The sequence below is a fragment of the Aphelocoma coerulescens genome, chromosome 2 (assembly GCF_041296385.1).
Source record: "Aphelocoma coerulescens isolate FSJ_1873_10779 chromosome 2, UR_Acoe_1.0, whole genome shotgun sequence".
Classification (NCBI taxonomy): domain Eukaryota; kingdom Metazoa; phylum Chordata; class Aves; order Passeriformes; family Corvidae; genus Aphelocoma; species Aphelocoma coerulescens.
In genome coordinates, this window is record NC_091015.1 from 3,311,483 (window position 1) to 3,327,632 (window position 16,150).

The 16,150-nt window shown below is 46.3% G+C and overlaps 1 protein-coding gene across 3 annotated transcripts in view; it reads right to left on the reverse strand.

The window, feature by feature from the left end:
- LOC138106162 (pituitary adenylate cyclase-activating polypeptide type I receptor) overlaps window positions 1–11,671 on the reverse strand; it is a 142,596-nt gene extending 130,925 nt beyond the window's left edge. Inside the window, exons 1-2 of one of the 3 annotated variants that reach the window (XM_069006289.1) lie at window positions 11,590–11,671; window positions 11,043–11,310 (exon numbers count right to left, since the gene is read on the reverse strand). The gene's annotated coding sequence lies outside the window, so the exon portion shown is untranslated. Of the gene's footprint in view, window positions 1–10,146; window positions 10,279–10,358; window positions 10,417–11,042; window positions 11,311–11,589 lie in introns of those variants that run through there. The other 2 variants (XM_069006291.1, XM_069006292.1) reach the window with 2 other exon arrangements.
- Window positions 11,672–16,150: the final 4,479 nt, after the last annotated feature.

Sequence of the window (16,150 nt, forward strand, 5' to 3'; positions counted from 1 at the left end):
TTGTGGATGTTTATAGATAACCAAGTCATCCCAGACTCCTGTAATGGACAGTAGGGGGGGGGAAGCTATTATGGGGCACAAGACGTCTGATTTATTAAAATTTTTGCTTCAGGAAGAAAGAAATAAATTGAACTTCATATTCTTATGCTCCTTAGATATATCACTGAAGTTTGTATCTACGTAGAAGTGATGGAGAGTCTATTTACAAGGAGTCTTAGTGCTAGGACAACAGAAGGTTTATGTGGGGTATCAAGGAATAAATTTTTCCCTCTGAGGTTGGTGAGGTGCTGGAACAGGTTTCCCAGAGAAGCTGTGAATGCTTCATCCCTGGAAGTCTTCAAGGCCAGGATGGACAGGGCTTGGAGCAACCTGGGATAGTGGAAGGTGTCCCTGCTCATGGATTGGGCTGGAATGAAATGATCTTCAAGGTCCCTTCCAAGCCAGGCTATTCTATGATTCCATGACATAGATATATTGTAGAAATTTACCCAAAGTGTAGCTCTCCAGGTGTCTTGTGCCGGGTGTTGTGATTTTGCAATAGAATTTCATTGCTACTGGAGCAACACGTTGAATAAATCCCCAAATGAACACAGAAGTTTCTTAGAATGATTCGTCTAAATGACTTATTTTGAAAGAATTCAAAGAACATTGGTAGGATATTTGCTAAGAGACATGTTAAGAACTTGGGGTCATGTCTCATTTATCCCATGGTACTGCTGTAAAGCCGAGTTGCAACAAGCAGGACAAATATATCTGACAAATATTTCAACATTGCTGACATTAAAAACACGGGTTCCTTCCCTGAGCTCATTGCACAACATCATGTAGGAGCTCTTCCAAAGCTGCTCACGGGAAACTCAGAGGGGAAAACTCAAAATAACAGGTGAAGAAAGGTGTAGGTCATGCTGTGCTCCTCCTGCTTTGTGTTGTAATTCATGGGTCACTGAAGGCAGCAGTGTGCTGAGAGAGGCAATAAAGAATAAATGTGGGATCGTATAGAACATTTTGTAAAACCAGGCTTGAAAATACAGAGCTGCCAGCCATGGAGCTCATGGTGATGCTGGCTGAAGTAATGGTAAGAACAGCCTGAATCCCAACTGGACAAAGAGGGAACACAGCAAAAAAGGGGTAGAGAATGATAATAGCACAGAGGGCAGTGGAAAGCACTTGGAGGGCTGTGCATTGTTTTACTATTTTGCACAATTTGATCATTAAATGGACTGGCAAACCACTGTGGTTCCTTTTGGTGAGAGTGGAGGACTTTACATCTCTTTCTTAGAGATGAGAACTTTGTTGAAGGCTAAGTCCAGCTTCAGATGATCTCACTACTACCTGCCCAATTTAGAGAACATTAGTATTTTTCTTCCTTCTTCATGTTCCCTTACATCACTCATTTTTCTTAGCCTTCTTCAACTTAGAGGAGAAAAAATTGCCACAAAGGTTAACACAATGTTTAGAATTGCTGAAAATAAAGGCAGGAAAATGTCGGAACAACATCCTGACCTATGCTGCTCCAGCAGCAAAGCCAAGTGTTGAGATGCATTTTGAGGAAAGATGGAAATTATTACTTTCTTCAGTAAGTAAAGAAATTAATGGAAATTATTGCCTTCTTTACTCAGAGGATGGTGGGGCACTGGAACAGGTTGCCTAGAGAAGTTGTGGATTCCCCTTCTCTGGAAGTGCCCAAGGCCAGGCTGGACACTGGGGCTTGGAGCAACCTGGGGTAGTGGAAGGTGTCCCTGCCCATGGCACAGGGTGGCACCAGATGGGCTCTAAGGTCCCTTCCAGCCCACACCATTCTATGATTCTCTGATTCTCTCATTCTATGTTGAGGGCAGCTGCAGAGATGTGAAAGAACACACTAGGCTCAGCCACCCTCAAGCCTGTCTTTCTCTTTGCCATTCCTGATAAAAATGCACGAAAATGATGAATACAGGTCTTGCTTTCATCTGATCTTCTGCCTGTTGCAGGCTAAATGCAAACACAGAGGTACTAAAGGTGGTGATATTTAAGTCACACAGAAACAGCAGCACGTTACAGGGATGCATTTTGGAAATGGCAAGGACGTGGCACAAGTACAGAAAAATTTGGCATGTTGAAACCAGCCCATGAATCAGAAGCAGTAATATTTTGGGTTAAAGCTCTCAGAGCTGATTTATAAAATGCCAGTTTGAACATGCTGCTGAAGAGACTGATATGGATTATCTTGGCCATGCACTCAGACACACCTGCACATCCCTGCCAGTCTGGCCAGGCCACATGGAATAGGGAGATCTGTTAACTTTTCTTTTTTCAGATCATATCTGGCTTACCTGGCTCTTCCACAGCACTCACTGCCCGGTACTTTCCCAAAGCTAACAGAGTTAAAAAGGATGTCCAATCCAGTAAATTTCAGAAACCAATTTGGGATCAAAAGAATCAAAATCTGGATTCCACAGGTTTCATTGTTGTAAAGACAACATTTAAGAAACACCATTTAGTTCTGCCCTATGTGTATCTGAACACAGAAAAATGTTGTATTTTAGAGCAAGTAGTTATAAAAGAAGCAAAAAGGAAATTATATAAAATTACATATGATTGCCAGAAAATTCACACAACCCCTGGTTTAAACGAGAGCGTTTTTAAACTCCGACATTTCGGTGAATGACATTCATTATGGAATAGTCTGACAGTTCATTAAGCAGAATATCAGGTTAGAGTTCCTCCAGTCAGTGAAGAAATGAACTGCATGTTAATGTTCAGGTGAACTTCTTTCTCACCTTTGTAGAAAATAACTGTGAGTTCCAAATTATCTGATCTAAGTGATCTGGTTGAGCTATCACGTTGTTGGTTTCATACCCATATTTTTCATGACATTTCACACACTAAACTTCTTCTGGCTGTGAATGGATTTGGCAAAGAGTCACACCCATAGTACTGCATAATGCAGTGTACATGAAAATATGCATAATCTATTTATTGAGGTCTGCCTCAGAAGCTCTTTGGGAATAAAAGAGTAACTAAATTATGTCCTTGTTCTAATTCAGTAGGGACAGTGGGGAAGAAAGCAAGAGGTCGATGTAATGATCTATCAGGAGAAAAAAAAATTAAATCAAGACCATGTTAAAAGGGAGACTTTTAGTTTGGAGAAACCATTTTTATTTCTGCTAGGAAGATGTAAGGCTTATTTTTCCAGATGGATCCTGGGAAGTTAAAAGAACATTTTTCTTTCAGGGAGAGTTTCATCAGAGGTTTTTCAAACTGATGCACATAAACCTCCCAAGAAGACCTGGAAGATGCTGGGTCTATCAGAAGAATATTAAAGCCTGGAGCTGTGCAGAGTTTTGCTCTAAATAGGCCATGTTTTGCTTTAAACACCTGGGACCCACCTCTGTGTTTTCTGGAGACAGAGAACATGCCAGAAAAACAGTAACAGACAAAAGCCACAAAAACCTTCCCCAAAGAAAGTGTGTAGTTGAAATTGTTTATTCCAAACAGGAGAGTTTGGAGAAACTGAAACAATCAGGTAGTAAAGCCAACAGCACTTTGGAACCTGGAAAAAAAAGGTCTTTTCTCTTTAAAAATGCAAAACTCCACAGAACCTCCATCTCAAGGAAGCTGGGAAAAGGAGTCGCAAGGAAAAACTCCAGACTGGAGATGGTGAATCACAAACATTCAAAGGATTCAGAAGTTCTTTCTCTCCCTAGAAGGAGAGCACAATCTGGGCAACAAAAGCCAGGAGCTGTCAGTGGTAGCTGAATCTGGAAAAAGTCAAATTCAGTCTTGAGGTTGTCTTATGAAAAAGTGAATCCAGGAATTATTTGCAGCTGAACAGATACAGCTGCAATGTAGCTGCTTTTTTTTTTTTTTTCCTTTTGTGCCCCAGTATCTTAACTGTGATCCCAAGACAGAAACACAAATAGGTATTTTCAAGCCCTGCATGAAAGTATATGAAAATCAACCAATTCTTTGTGTGTCTGGTAAGAGCACTGAGACCAAGATTTGATCAGTCTCATTCTACACCATCAGGAGGGATCAGAAAGCCAGGACAGGACTCAGACAGCAAATGAAACCATCTCAGTGGTATTTATTGAAGCCTTTTTAGGCTAAAGAGCTGCAGAGCTCAGTCCATAGTAGATAACTGTATTTATCCACATTGACTGGGCAGTGGCCAAAGGCCAGAATCAGGAGCTGAAACGCTGGTGTTCAGTGCACCAACACCCCAGCGTATTTAACCTGCCTTCACACAGAGGGGAAATGATGTGCTGTAGATAAACACCACACTGACAAATCCCTAATGGAGGTTGGATACCCCAGGGGATCTCAAACGACACTTAACATCTATGCTGAAGTGGCTGAATCATGTCCCAAATCTGCTTTTATTGTAACAGCAGTTTCTGCACTCAGATACAGGCAGACACTTCAAAACCCACACCCGTCTTGAGGTGTCTTGATCTGTGAGCTGGATCCCATTTCGGGTCAGCATCATAAAAATTATCTTAGCTAAAGGGACCTGCAAGTTCTGTACAGAGGAAAGAGTTGAATACCAGAGGTGAAAACCTGTCAGGGATACACTCGCTGGAGGGACAAAAAGGCTGCGATGTGCTTTTCTTCTCCTCTTCTGAGTGAAATTCAGACTTTGGGAGCCTGTGAAGGCTCTGTTCCATGACTATCATTGCTACATCCAGCTGTGTAGCAAACAAACAACAAGCCAGAGAACAAAAAGCTGGGGAATACAGAGCAGCGTCCAGAGGCTTGAATGATGCAGAGAAACAACTTCCACATGGCCAATATTGGCTTTCCGCTCTGCTCCCTCCCTGCAGCCACCAAGAACTATTCTCTAATCAAGTTCCTTCCAGCTGCTCGCCCACTGTACGTAATCATCTCGGCTCACAAACCCATTCAGCAGCACAAAAACCCCATCCAGGCTGTCAAAAGCCACGAAACCCGAATGAATGAGTGTGGCTTGTGCCATGCAAGGCTCCAGTGACAGCTGTGACACATTCGCAGCCTTAGTCATGAAGAGCTCCAGCATCTGCGGTATTTCGGATGCTCTCTCATCTCCTCTGCATCTTAAGTTAGAGCACAAAACTCCTGGAAGGAATCCAAAGATCCAGCTCTCTAAAACACAGGAAATGAGTAACTTCACTAACTTTAACTTGGGTCTTTAAATAATGCACTTGTGCTGGCTTCTTTATAGAATTTGTTTCTAGGCCAAGAGAGAAAGTTCTGTTGTGTGTCCAAAATCTTAGATACAAATTAAGCCTAAGCTCATATTTGGCTTTTGGTACTAATTGCATCAATTTAAGAATGCAGATGCATGTCAAATTTCATTATTACAAATGTTTTGTTTTAAAAGGAAATGCTTTTTACTTATTACCATGACCATGCCATTTTATGTTTTTGCTAGAAATAAAAAGCACCTTCTCTAAACCCACTTCAAAAATGTGACATTAAGAACAGAAGCAGAAATATTGTGATTTAATAAAGTCTTTCCATTCCAGGAAAAGGAATTCGGAGTTAAGGATATCTTAGCTATTTTAAACTCGCTTTCCAAATATATATAATTTATTTCTGCTGTGGAGAAATGTAATTCTTACTGCTACAACTTTAACTCCAGTCTATGTATCAATGTGTTCTGAGAGATTCACGTTTTTATTTCTTTACATTATTTGGTTTTCAGTAAATAATTTTAAAGGCCATAGTGAAGGAAGAAGGCAGTAGTTAAATCTATTTATCAGTGGACTTTGTTAGCTTAGCACAGAGGGTGAAAGCATTAAAATGAAAAAGCACTGAGCTGTTGATATATGGAAAAAAGCTGTCTTTTAGGTCACCTACTTCTGAGCACAAGGGCTCCAAGCTGGTCAAAATGTATTTCACAAGGTGCCAACCCTGAGCTAATGAGTTCTGGTCAGCATTCATCTCCAGCTCCATCCAACTTCCAGCGCAGCCATTCCCATCCAGGGCAGAGCAAATGAATTTGGAGCATTGCACAGCTCCTGCCTGGCTCGGAGAAGGGACAGAGCCAGCTTGTGTGTGCCCACAGAAAATCATGTCTCTGTCCTAGATGTGTCCCTGTGCTGATGTGTCCACAAAACCACAGCCGAGCTTCAGCTGGCAAATCCCTCTGAGTAACTGGACAGAAGAAGAAAGTGTTGATACACTAAGGAAGCCTATCAGGTTTAAAAAAAATCAATGAATAATTAAGAAACAAAACCCAAAAAAAGATAATTAGGTAGGATATTGTCTGGCACAAGTGGCAGCATGGAGAATTCTCTTCATGGAATAAAGGGAAGATGTGGGTGAGGAAGATGTGGGGTCCACCACAGCAGTCTTGGGCTTTTCATAAAACTTACTTGTGACCTAGCAAAATATTGCCAGCCTTCCCCTCCAAAGAAAGATGGGAGCAAGAGAGGAATTTCACTTCCCGGGGATGCCTCTGGGATACCATGGAAGGCTCCCTTTGTCTGGATGTGGATGTGTATCTGAGTCAGCTGCTGCAAGAACCTCCACAGGGTGATTCATCTGACCCACTCCAGGATGGGATGAACCGCTCTCCTCACTCCTAATACCATGAATTAGGGTGATTGGGTTGGATGTGAGAATTCAGTTGTCAGATGCTTTCTGAGAGTAGATGAGCATCATCCAGGCAGCCAAACACTTCTGAGTGAGAAAGCCTTCCCTCCACAGGAAATGAACAATAGTTTAGCCAGGGGATCATTTGGGGACAAGTTATCTCTTGAGAATGAATGAATTTATACATCCTCTGCTCCTCAGAGACGGACCCAATGATACATCTGCTCCCCAGAAACAAACAGCTTGATTCAGTCATATTTCCCTTCAATACAAAATTTTTTCTTAAGGATCCTCACAGAATCAGGTTGGACAATGCACTGTCCCTTGCAGGGACAGAAAGTAGCAACACGTGCCTCATTGTGAGCAACAAATGAATAGAAATAAAAAATCCAGGCTATTAACCCACCACACAGATTAAAACATCTTCTCCTGCCCTAACCCTCAGCTCCATTTAGCAAACCAACAAATCATAAATAACAGACCATAATTATCCTTCCATTTGCAGCTCCCGAGCAATCATGACCCAAACATCTCTAATGGGGTGCAAAAGCCACTGTGACTGAGGCATACTTCTTGTGAAATGCCTCAAACTGGATGGACCAACCTGCAAGCAGACCTGGCGATGTTTAATGTGTGCTCAGTAAGGAGCACTTAGACGCCAATGTTCCCAATGTGTTATAAAACAAATTATTATTATTGCTACTGCCCTAATTATCATTAAGAAGAATTTGACCATATACATATTAATCCCCTTTTCTCTCAGTTTTAGAGAGAATTATCAATTACATTAACAAAAATTAGAACTGTTGAGTTATTTGTTGGGTATTTCGGTGCTTGTTTTCATTTGGGGTTTTTTAACAATGGCATTAAGCAGAGGTTTTTCCACCTTTTAAAACTTTTTTTTTAAAAAAATATGGCAATTAAAGAGATGAAAGTAGTTTCAGATCATAGCTTTCTATCAAAGAGTAAAACATGACCCCTGAATGAGCAGGGATGAGACTGCCAGAGTGTCTCCAGGGCAGATAAATTGAAGAATTTGTATTCAACAGTAGCCTGGAACCAAAGCAGCAAACAAGAGTCCCTGCAGCTGCGTATTTCTGCAGGACCCTTTCTGAGGGAATATTCCTCAGCACAACAGCCACACTGGTTTTAAATGCTCTGCATGGTGATGCTTCCACGTTTTCTTTAGGAGATGGAATGGTTTAGCTCCTCCTAAGAAGCTCAACCCTGAAATTATTAATCCAACTACTCTGGAGATGAGCTTGCAGGGGGACACAATCACTGAGCTGCAGCGAGTTACATAAACAAGGCTTGAACAACCCAGGGAGTTTTATACTCGCTCCTGGTTTGCCTTGTGCAGATAAAAGTGCAAGCCTAAGAAGGCAGATAAGAATGGAGAGAGCAAAAGGTGGTCAGAGAATGAAACACTAGCAAAGCAATGGGGCAAGGGGCAGACAAACAGCCATGAAGCTTCTGAAAAAAAAAAAATCTGCCTTTTTCCCCATATATTTGTGCCCACTCAATTACAATCCAAACAGTGTTCCAGCAGCCACGACAAACATAGGAATTCTAGTACTTGTAGTGTTGTGGAAAATTACCAAACACCTTTCTGTATGCAAAGCATTCCTTAAGAACAGAACAAGTTCAGCACCAAGGGAAAGTCTCCTCGAGGATACTCTGAACCAGCCAGTTTCAGTGGTGCCACAGCTCACCCTGACGAGACAGTGTCAGCAAAGATGACTTTTGAGTTGTGGATAGCAAAAAAGAGAGAGCTCCTCACTGCTACATTTATATCCCTTTCAGCAGAGCTGTTCCACTTCTGTCCTGATGTGAAAAATTCACTCCAAAATCCTGTTGACTGCAGTGTGTGCCGAAGCACAGATGGTATGGGATTGGCTGGATGTGAAGGGAGCAGAGGAAATGGAAACAAGGAAACACAAGCCAACAAAAAAATTCACTTCATTGACTTAAAGATTGTGGCTGCACTCTCTGGGCCAAAGAATTGGGTGAAATAAAAATTCAGTATCTCCACTGACTTCCATATCCTCAGATCAGTTTTCCTCTCCGGGGAATGGTGGCAAATAAGCAATTTATCTGTCAAATCAGGACTAACTGCAAGACCTGGTATTTCTGCAGGTCTCTCCACCAGATATGAGTTGCAGCATGATCCTGCCCTGAGTTCACTTTTTCTCAGTGCTTCTTAACTCAGATACTCTGGTTTCATTAAAGGATAATCTGAGCTAATTTAGGAATTAGACTGTTTGTACTACGTGTGCTCAGAAGGAAGGAAAGGCAAACAAAATCTGCTACATTGGAATGAATCATCTCAGGGACACAGGGCTCAACTTAGCAAAGGCACAGGCACATATGGAACTCAACCCTGGGAAAAAATATCTCCAGGATGCCGCCTCAGTCAGCCAAATGAGGAGAGACACGATGAACAAAGGTCTGAACGTGCTCAGCAGCGCAGCCCACAAGCTCAGAAATCTCAGGTTTTCTCTGCCTGGTAGCATCCCACAACAGAGCTCCTGCCTCCGTGTTTGTGAGCCTCACAAACACCGACAGCAGCAGGTCTGGGCAGCTCCGTGAGGCTGTGGCACCACCGTGCCAACAGCAGACATCTTAAACCCACGGGGAGAAAGGAGCCCTCCAGTTTGCTGCAGGGACCCCAAAGGATGATGGAAAGCTAAAGCCAAGGAGCGATCATGAAGCCTGTTTAAAGAGAAATAAGTGTGTTTATGACAAGAAAAAGCCCCCTGTGACCTTGAAGGCTGTGCAGTGCCCATGGTTATCCTCCCAGCCCTTCACACATGCCTTTGGATGGAGAGAACAAAACAGCGGAAATCTCCCGCCCCGTGATGTCCGAGATAAATGGCCGGGACAAAGCCGGATCAACTGGAGCTGTCCTGAACGACAGCAAAGCAGCAAGCCTTGCCCTCAGCACATGGAAACAAGTGGGAATAAAGGTGGAAGACCACAACCCAGACACAAGCAGACATATCAACTTTAATCCAACTCCCATTGTTGCCCTGACCAGCATTCCTTAATCACTCACGAAATCAGAGCAGCGTTGCCTTACCCATCCTATAGGACAACTTCTTCCAAGCCAGCTCCAGGGTGTCTGGCATTAGCCAGACATGCTTGTATAACACCTCCCTGCTCTGCAGCTACACCAGGAGCACTTTCAGGAGTTTGCCTCCGTGCTGTCATTAACCTCCAGTAATCCAACATTCCCTTGGATTAGCCACGGAAGCGTCTCCCTGCTGTACCTGACCAGTGCTGCATAGGGTGAGCAGAGGAGAGAGGGGGCTGTGCACCCAAATAACAGCAAGTGCAAATCCATTAGTTTTTTTGACTCCAACAGATGAAATAAAAAAATCCAACAAGCTGCTTCAGTTACATATTGCTGTACCAGTCCACCACTTGCATTGTAATTAACATGCACCAGACAGATGGTAATTGATAATTCCCTGGGAAAGAATCACGTCACTTTGCTGCCTTATTCACTTTAGTTAAGATTTTCTTCTTATTATAGCTACCTCCAGTGCTACTCCAATACATCCCTCAAGCTAAAGGCCAGATTCTGCTCACCTGCAGATCAGAGGCAGAAGAAATCCACTTCCAGGGAGTTCTTCCAGATCTGCTGCTGTGTAAGTGGGATGATCGTGTAGCCATAAACACCCGTGTGTCACTAATCAAATCTCCCTTTTTTTCCCGTGCATTTTCCAGTTCTGCACAGCAAGATGCATCATTGCATTCTGTTCCTCTCACTGGCTGTAAACTCCTCAGATTCCAGCACATACCTGAACGCTGGACATCCTCAATTCAGAGCACAGCGGAAAAGAGCCTGTCCTGTGTGCCATCCCCCCCTGACTGGAGATGTGCTCTGCATGAAGATGATATTATTAGAACCAGCTGTTCAAACACTGATAAGAAGTGCCCAGACGCACGCGAGCAGAGGTCAAAGGCACACTAACCGCAGTTTTCCCCTACTAGCCCACAGTAAAAACAAGCGAGTCCTGCTGCACTGCTTGAAGGGTGAATCAGAGTTTCTGCGGCAGGTGAAGATGCAGAGCTGCATCGGGAGCCTGGAGCTCGGAAATGCCGACAGCGGCGGCGGGGCTGTTAGCAATCAGGTTTTATTTACCAGCCATATTGTGTTAAAACCAGACGCGATTCCCATACCGAGCGCCTTAACCTGTCACCGCCTGCAAAGGGAGATTGATTTGTTTGCAAAGAACCAAATCTATCTGGAGGACGCATCCTCCGAGCCTGCCGAAGGCAGGAAGCTCGCATGCAATTCCCCCCTAAAGAAGTATTCCCAGGACCTGGGGACGCCGAGGGACGAGCCGGTAAATCAATGTCACTCGCGGACAAGCCGCCGGCTCCTTTCCCTCGCCGGCTGCGGCAGCGCCGCTGTGGCATCCCCGGGCTCGGGGGATGGGGCTGCCCCGGGAGGAGCGGGGGGAGGCCGGGGAAGGACTCACCATTGCAGCAGGGCTCGTCCCGGCGCTGGAGATGCCGCATCCCCGCGGGGGGACAGTGGCCGCGGGGGGACAGTGGCCGCGGGGAGCCGGTCCGGCCCCGCTGCCCGCGCTGGCTCCGAGCGGCCGCGGCCGCGCTCCCCCCGGCCGGAGGAGGGGTCGGCGCCTCCGAAGGGAATCCAAATTCCTCCTCCCTCGCCTGCCGGTCATGTCCAGGCTGCCTTTGCTCAGGGGATGGGCCAGCTCCTGGCCGTGAAGGAATTTGCCATCGCTAAATCAAAAAGAAAAAAACAAACAAACAAAAAAAAAAAACCCACCAAAACCCAAACAACAGCAACAAAAAAAAATAAAGCCAAGAGGGGAGGCGGGATATTTTAAAACTTTTTTTGTCCTCTCTATTTTTTGTTTTTTTCTTTTTTAAGGGGGGCTGTCGGTGCTCGGGGCGGGGCGGGGGACGAGAGGGGTGCTCAGGCTGGCTGAGATGCTGTGCCGGGGTGAGATGCTCCGGTGCGCTCGCCCCTGCCTCTGTGCCTGTGTGTGATTCTCATACCCAGACAATGCTCTGCAAAGCGAGCTGGTCCTGCGGAGAAATGCAAACACCTCCTCCCCCGAGTGCCTGAGCAAAGGGAAAGCGATACGGAACCAATAGCTTCTCCTTGGCTGCTCTCGTTAATATGGAGGAGAAAAAGAAACCAATGAGGAGGAGCGGGAGGAGGGATTTATTCAAATCAAATTTCTTAAATCGAACACCCTTTCCCCCTTTTTTTTTCCCCTTCTCCCACCTCCCCCAATTCTGCCTTCACTCTGTCTCCTTAACCCCGTTTCTGCTGTCCCAGGAATTTTTATTTCCTATATCATTACCGTGACAGGGTCAGCAGCACACGGCGATGGGAGGGAGGTTGGCATCGCTGCTGGGAGGGAGAGGGGGCTGTGCGAGGGAGGATGAAGGGAGCCAGTTTCTCCTGGACCTGCGAAGTTGATTGCAAAGACAAGCGATAAAGTAGCTGGAGTTGTCAGGGAGGGGAACTGAGGGGGAGCAGGGCAGGAATTCCAACTGGAAGCAGCATTTCTCAGATGGTGTTTGCAGATGGGCAGGTGGCCTGTGCCCAGGCTGAGCCCTCTGAGCTTGGGGAAAGGATTCCCTCCCCTCCCACAGCAGATGCACACCCAGGGAGGGAAGTGACTGCCCAGGAACAGCAGCACCTGCACTGTCCTGCAGTGCCACAGAGCTACCCAGCAACGGGATCCCTGGAACAGCAGCTCAGGAGTGGCACCTGTTGCTGGAAAACCAGTGGAGGGGAGCTGTAAGGAGGGCTGAGATGGCTGCGAAGAGGGGAAGGGATGTCCAGCTGGGTCCCTGCCCAGTACCTGCAGAAGAGCAGGGTGTCACATGTCAAAAGCATCCAGGCACTGCTCCCTTCTGCACAGTGCTCGAGGGGAGGCTCTCCAGACCTGGAAAATGACCACTAAAGGAGCCTGAGCGCCCATCCTCTGCCAGAATATCCCATGGGGACACTTGGCCCCACGCTGATTTTGCTGCTGTTAACCATGCTGCTCTCAGGCCCCCCAGATCCGTGCCAAGAATCTGAGATGCTGAATGGCCACATCCTTACCCAGATTCGGAGATGTGCTGGAAGAGCAGCTGCCTGCTAATGAGGTTCTTCTAATTACCCTGAAATTCCATGACACCTGCATACCTACTACTGCTCTTCCTGTTGTGGAAGCCCTGTCCTCTGCTTATCTTTCCATAGGATCACAGAATCATTAAGGCTGGGAAAGACTCCCGAGGTCATTGATTCCAACCTTTAACCAAACACCCTCTTGTCAACTAAACAGAGCACTGAATGCTGTATCCAGTCATTCCTTGGACACCTCCAGGGAAGGAGAGTCCACCACTTCCCTGGGCAGCCCTTTCAGTGCTTGACAACCCTTTCAGTGAAGAAATTCTTGCTGATGTCCAACCTGAACCTCCCCTGGCACAGCTTGAGGCCGTTTCCTCTTGTCCAGGGGCTTGTTGCCAGGGAGAAGAGACTGACCTCCACCTGGCTACAACCTCCTGTCAAGGAGTTGTAGAGAGTGATAAGGTCTCTCCTGAGCCTCCTTTTCTCCAGGTTTTTACCCCTTCCCCTTCATTTTCTGCATCTCCCATCTTCAATTTCCCATAGTACGTGAATTAATTTCAGCTCCTCCTTGCCTTCACCCTAATTCCTTTAAACAAAGGAGAGAAAAAAAGGCAATTTTGTCATAAAATCAACTAAATCCGTGACCTGCCCAGTGTGGAAAGCCCTGGCCCAGTTCCTGTGGGCTCTGAGCCCAGGTGCAGGAGCCTGGGGGGCACAGCCCCCCAGCAGAAGCAGCAGCCCCGCCAGCCCTGCTCCAGTCCCTTGGCACAGTCACAGCCCCGTGGCTGCTCAGATGCCTCCTCTGGAGAAAACCTTGTACAGACACGCTGTGAATGCACTCAGCTCTGGTTTTGTTCCAGCACCATGGAGCAGACTAAAGAATCAACCAGAACTTTCAAAGCTTTCTTTTGGATGTTTTCCTCCAGGCCTGCCATCTTCTCTAGTCACATCTCACAGCTTTTGGTAACTTTACTGGATAAGAGAAGAAAGAAAACAAATGAAAGATTATAGAATCATAGAAAGATTTATGTTGGAAGGGTCCTTAAAGATCACATTCCAACCCCCTGCCATGGGCAGAGACACCTTCCACTATCCCAGGTTGCTCCAAGCCCCATCCAGCCTGGCCTGGACACTGCCAGGGATCCAGGGGCAGCCACAGCTCCTCTGGGCACCCTGTGCCAGGGCCTCCCCACCCTCATTGTAAAAAATTTCTTCCTAATATCCCATTTAACCCTGCCCTCTTTCAGTTTAAAGCCATTCCTTTTTGTCCCATCACATCATGTAGTATTCCAAAGGCCCTCTCCATCTCTCCTGGAGCCCCTTTAGGCTCTGGAAGGGGCTCTGAGGTCTCCCTGGAGCCTTCTTATCTCCAGGTGAACACCCCCATTTCTCCCAGCCTGTTTCCAGAGCAGAGGGGCTCCAGCCCTTTGATCACATTTGTGGCCTCCCGTGGACTCTCTCCACATGTCCACATCTCTCTTATGTTGGAGATGCCAGAGCTGGACCCAGCTCTCCAATCCCCACCAGAGCAGAGTGGAGGGAGAGAATCCCCTCCCTTAACTTGCTGCTCAACTTCTTTTGATGCAGCCAGGGCACAATTGACTTTCCTGGCTGGGAGTGCTCAGTGCTGGGTCATGTCCAGCCTCTCATCCACCAACACCTCCGAGTCTTCTCAGGGCTGCTTTCAATCCATTCCCTGCCCAACCTGGTTTTATGCTTGGGATTGCCCCAACCCAGGTGCAGCACCTTGAACTGGGCCTTGTTGCACTCCAAGAGGTTTGCACAGAGCCTCTTCTCCAGCCTGTCCAGGCCCCTTTGGATCCATCCCTTCCCTCCAGCGTGTCCACCACACCACCAGATCAGTGTCATTGGCCAAATTCCTGAGGGTGCACTTGATAATGAGGGGCATTAGATGATGTAGGACAAAAAGCCCTCCACAACACAGTGTTTGTTCTTCCCACAAAAAGGCATCTATGTTCACTCTGCGGACTTAAAGAATCTCTTCCCCCGCTGCAAAAAAACCCATGAGAAAACAAAACCAAAACCCTGTGTTCTCTCAAAACTCCCAGAATTTATGGCAGTCCTACCTCAAAAGCCCTGCAGTGAGATGCTGCCTTAGCTTGCAAAGCATGGAAGAAGACTCACAGGTGTTCAATTATTATGTGCTGATCCAACATCTGCTCCCTATTTTTCCCAGGAGAAGGGCAATGGGCCAAAAGAATCATCTAGTGGCCCATATCCAGCAGCAGTTGGATGGCCTTAGATGATCTCAGCTGATTTTAGTATCAGGTTTCCTACTGAAGTAGTCAGGAGAGTCTATCCAAGAACTTTGTTCCCCAAAGAAGTCCATTTTTATGACTAGAAAAACAATTAGGCCACTTCCAGGCAAATGGTGTTTTATTGTTATCCTCCTGAGCAGTCTATTAAATAGGTCTTTATTATTTAAGTGTGTGTAAAGCACAATAACCATTCTCTTGGCTGGTATGAGGGACTGAGGGGGGCAGGAGGAGGCTTCCTGAGGGCAAAGTGTGAGTTCCTGCTGATCCATCCATCCATCCATCCATCCTCCTATATGTGTGAGCATGTGGTTGCAGGAATATGTGCTGAGACTGGGTTAAAGATATTTTATTAGGAGGTCCTTGCTTTTTTATTTTGACACCTGAGGTGTGATTTAATTAACTGGACAACTGGGTCTGAGCTGGCCAAGCACCTCTGCCTTCGTTTCAAGTTCAGGTGTTATCAGTGCAGCCACTGGAATATGAGGCACGATCCATCCCAGCCCAAGGAGATACTGAAAGCAGCTCCAAGGAGCTGTGCCAGTTTCTAAATGTTCCTGTTTCTCTGCACTCTAGACCTCTAAGGGTTAATGAAATGAATCCCTCTTTCACTATCAGGTTTGACAAGCCTGGAGTACTGAGGCTCACCCACACGTCTTGTTCTGCTCTGCTGGACAAGAACTGCCTCCAGATAGAGCCACAGCCTGCCACCCACACTGAGATCCCTCCTGCCAGGCCTGACTGGCCTGCAGATCCTCTGGTGTGATGGTCAAGCTGTGCTGGGCATGCAAAGGAGACCCAGAGGAAAGGAAAGTTCTCTTGTGCAGTGTGAGGTTGAAAAATACCTCGTGACAGGTGGGACCCTCTGGTCTCCATATTCCTCAGTCACTTCCCACCAACCAGAAGATTCCCCACAGTCAGAAAGGGGCAATTCCTGGTTCCTGAGGACAAGATCTGGTGGGAGTATGATGCAGACAGTGCAGTCATTTGTTCCCTGTTTAGCCATGTAAGTGAGCTGTAGTGTTTGAAGGCATTTCTGCTCGTAGCACTGTGTCCAGAGCCAGGGGGATGCAGAATCCTGAATCCCTCACCTGCTGTGGTCCACTGGGACAGTCCTGGTGGGTAGACAAAGCTCTGCACCACGGTGTTAGAAGGCAGTGACTCAAACCATGAACCTGAAGAGCAGCAGGTACCCCATTGTGTGACTGCTTTT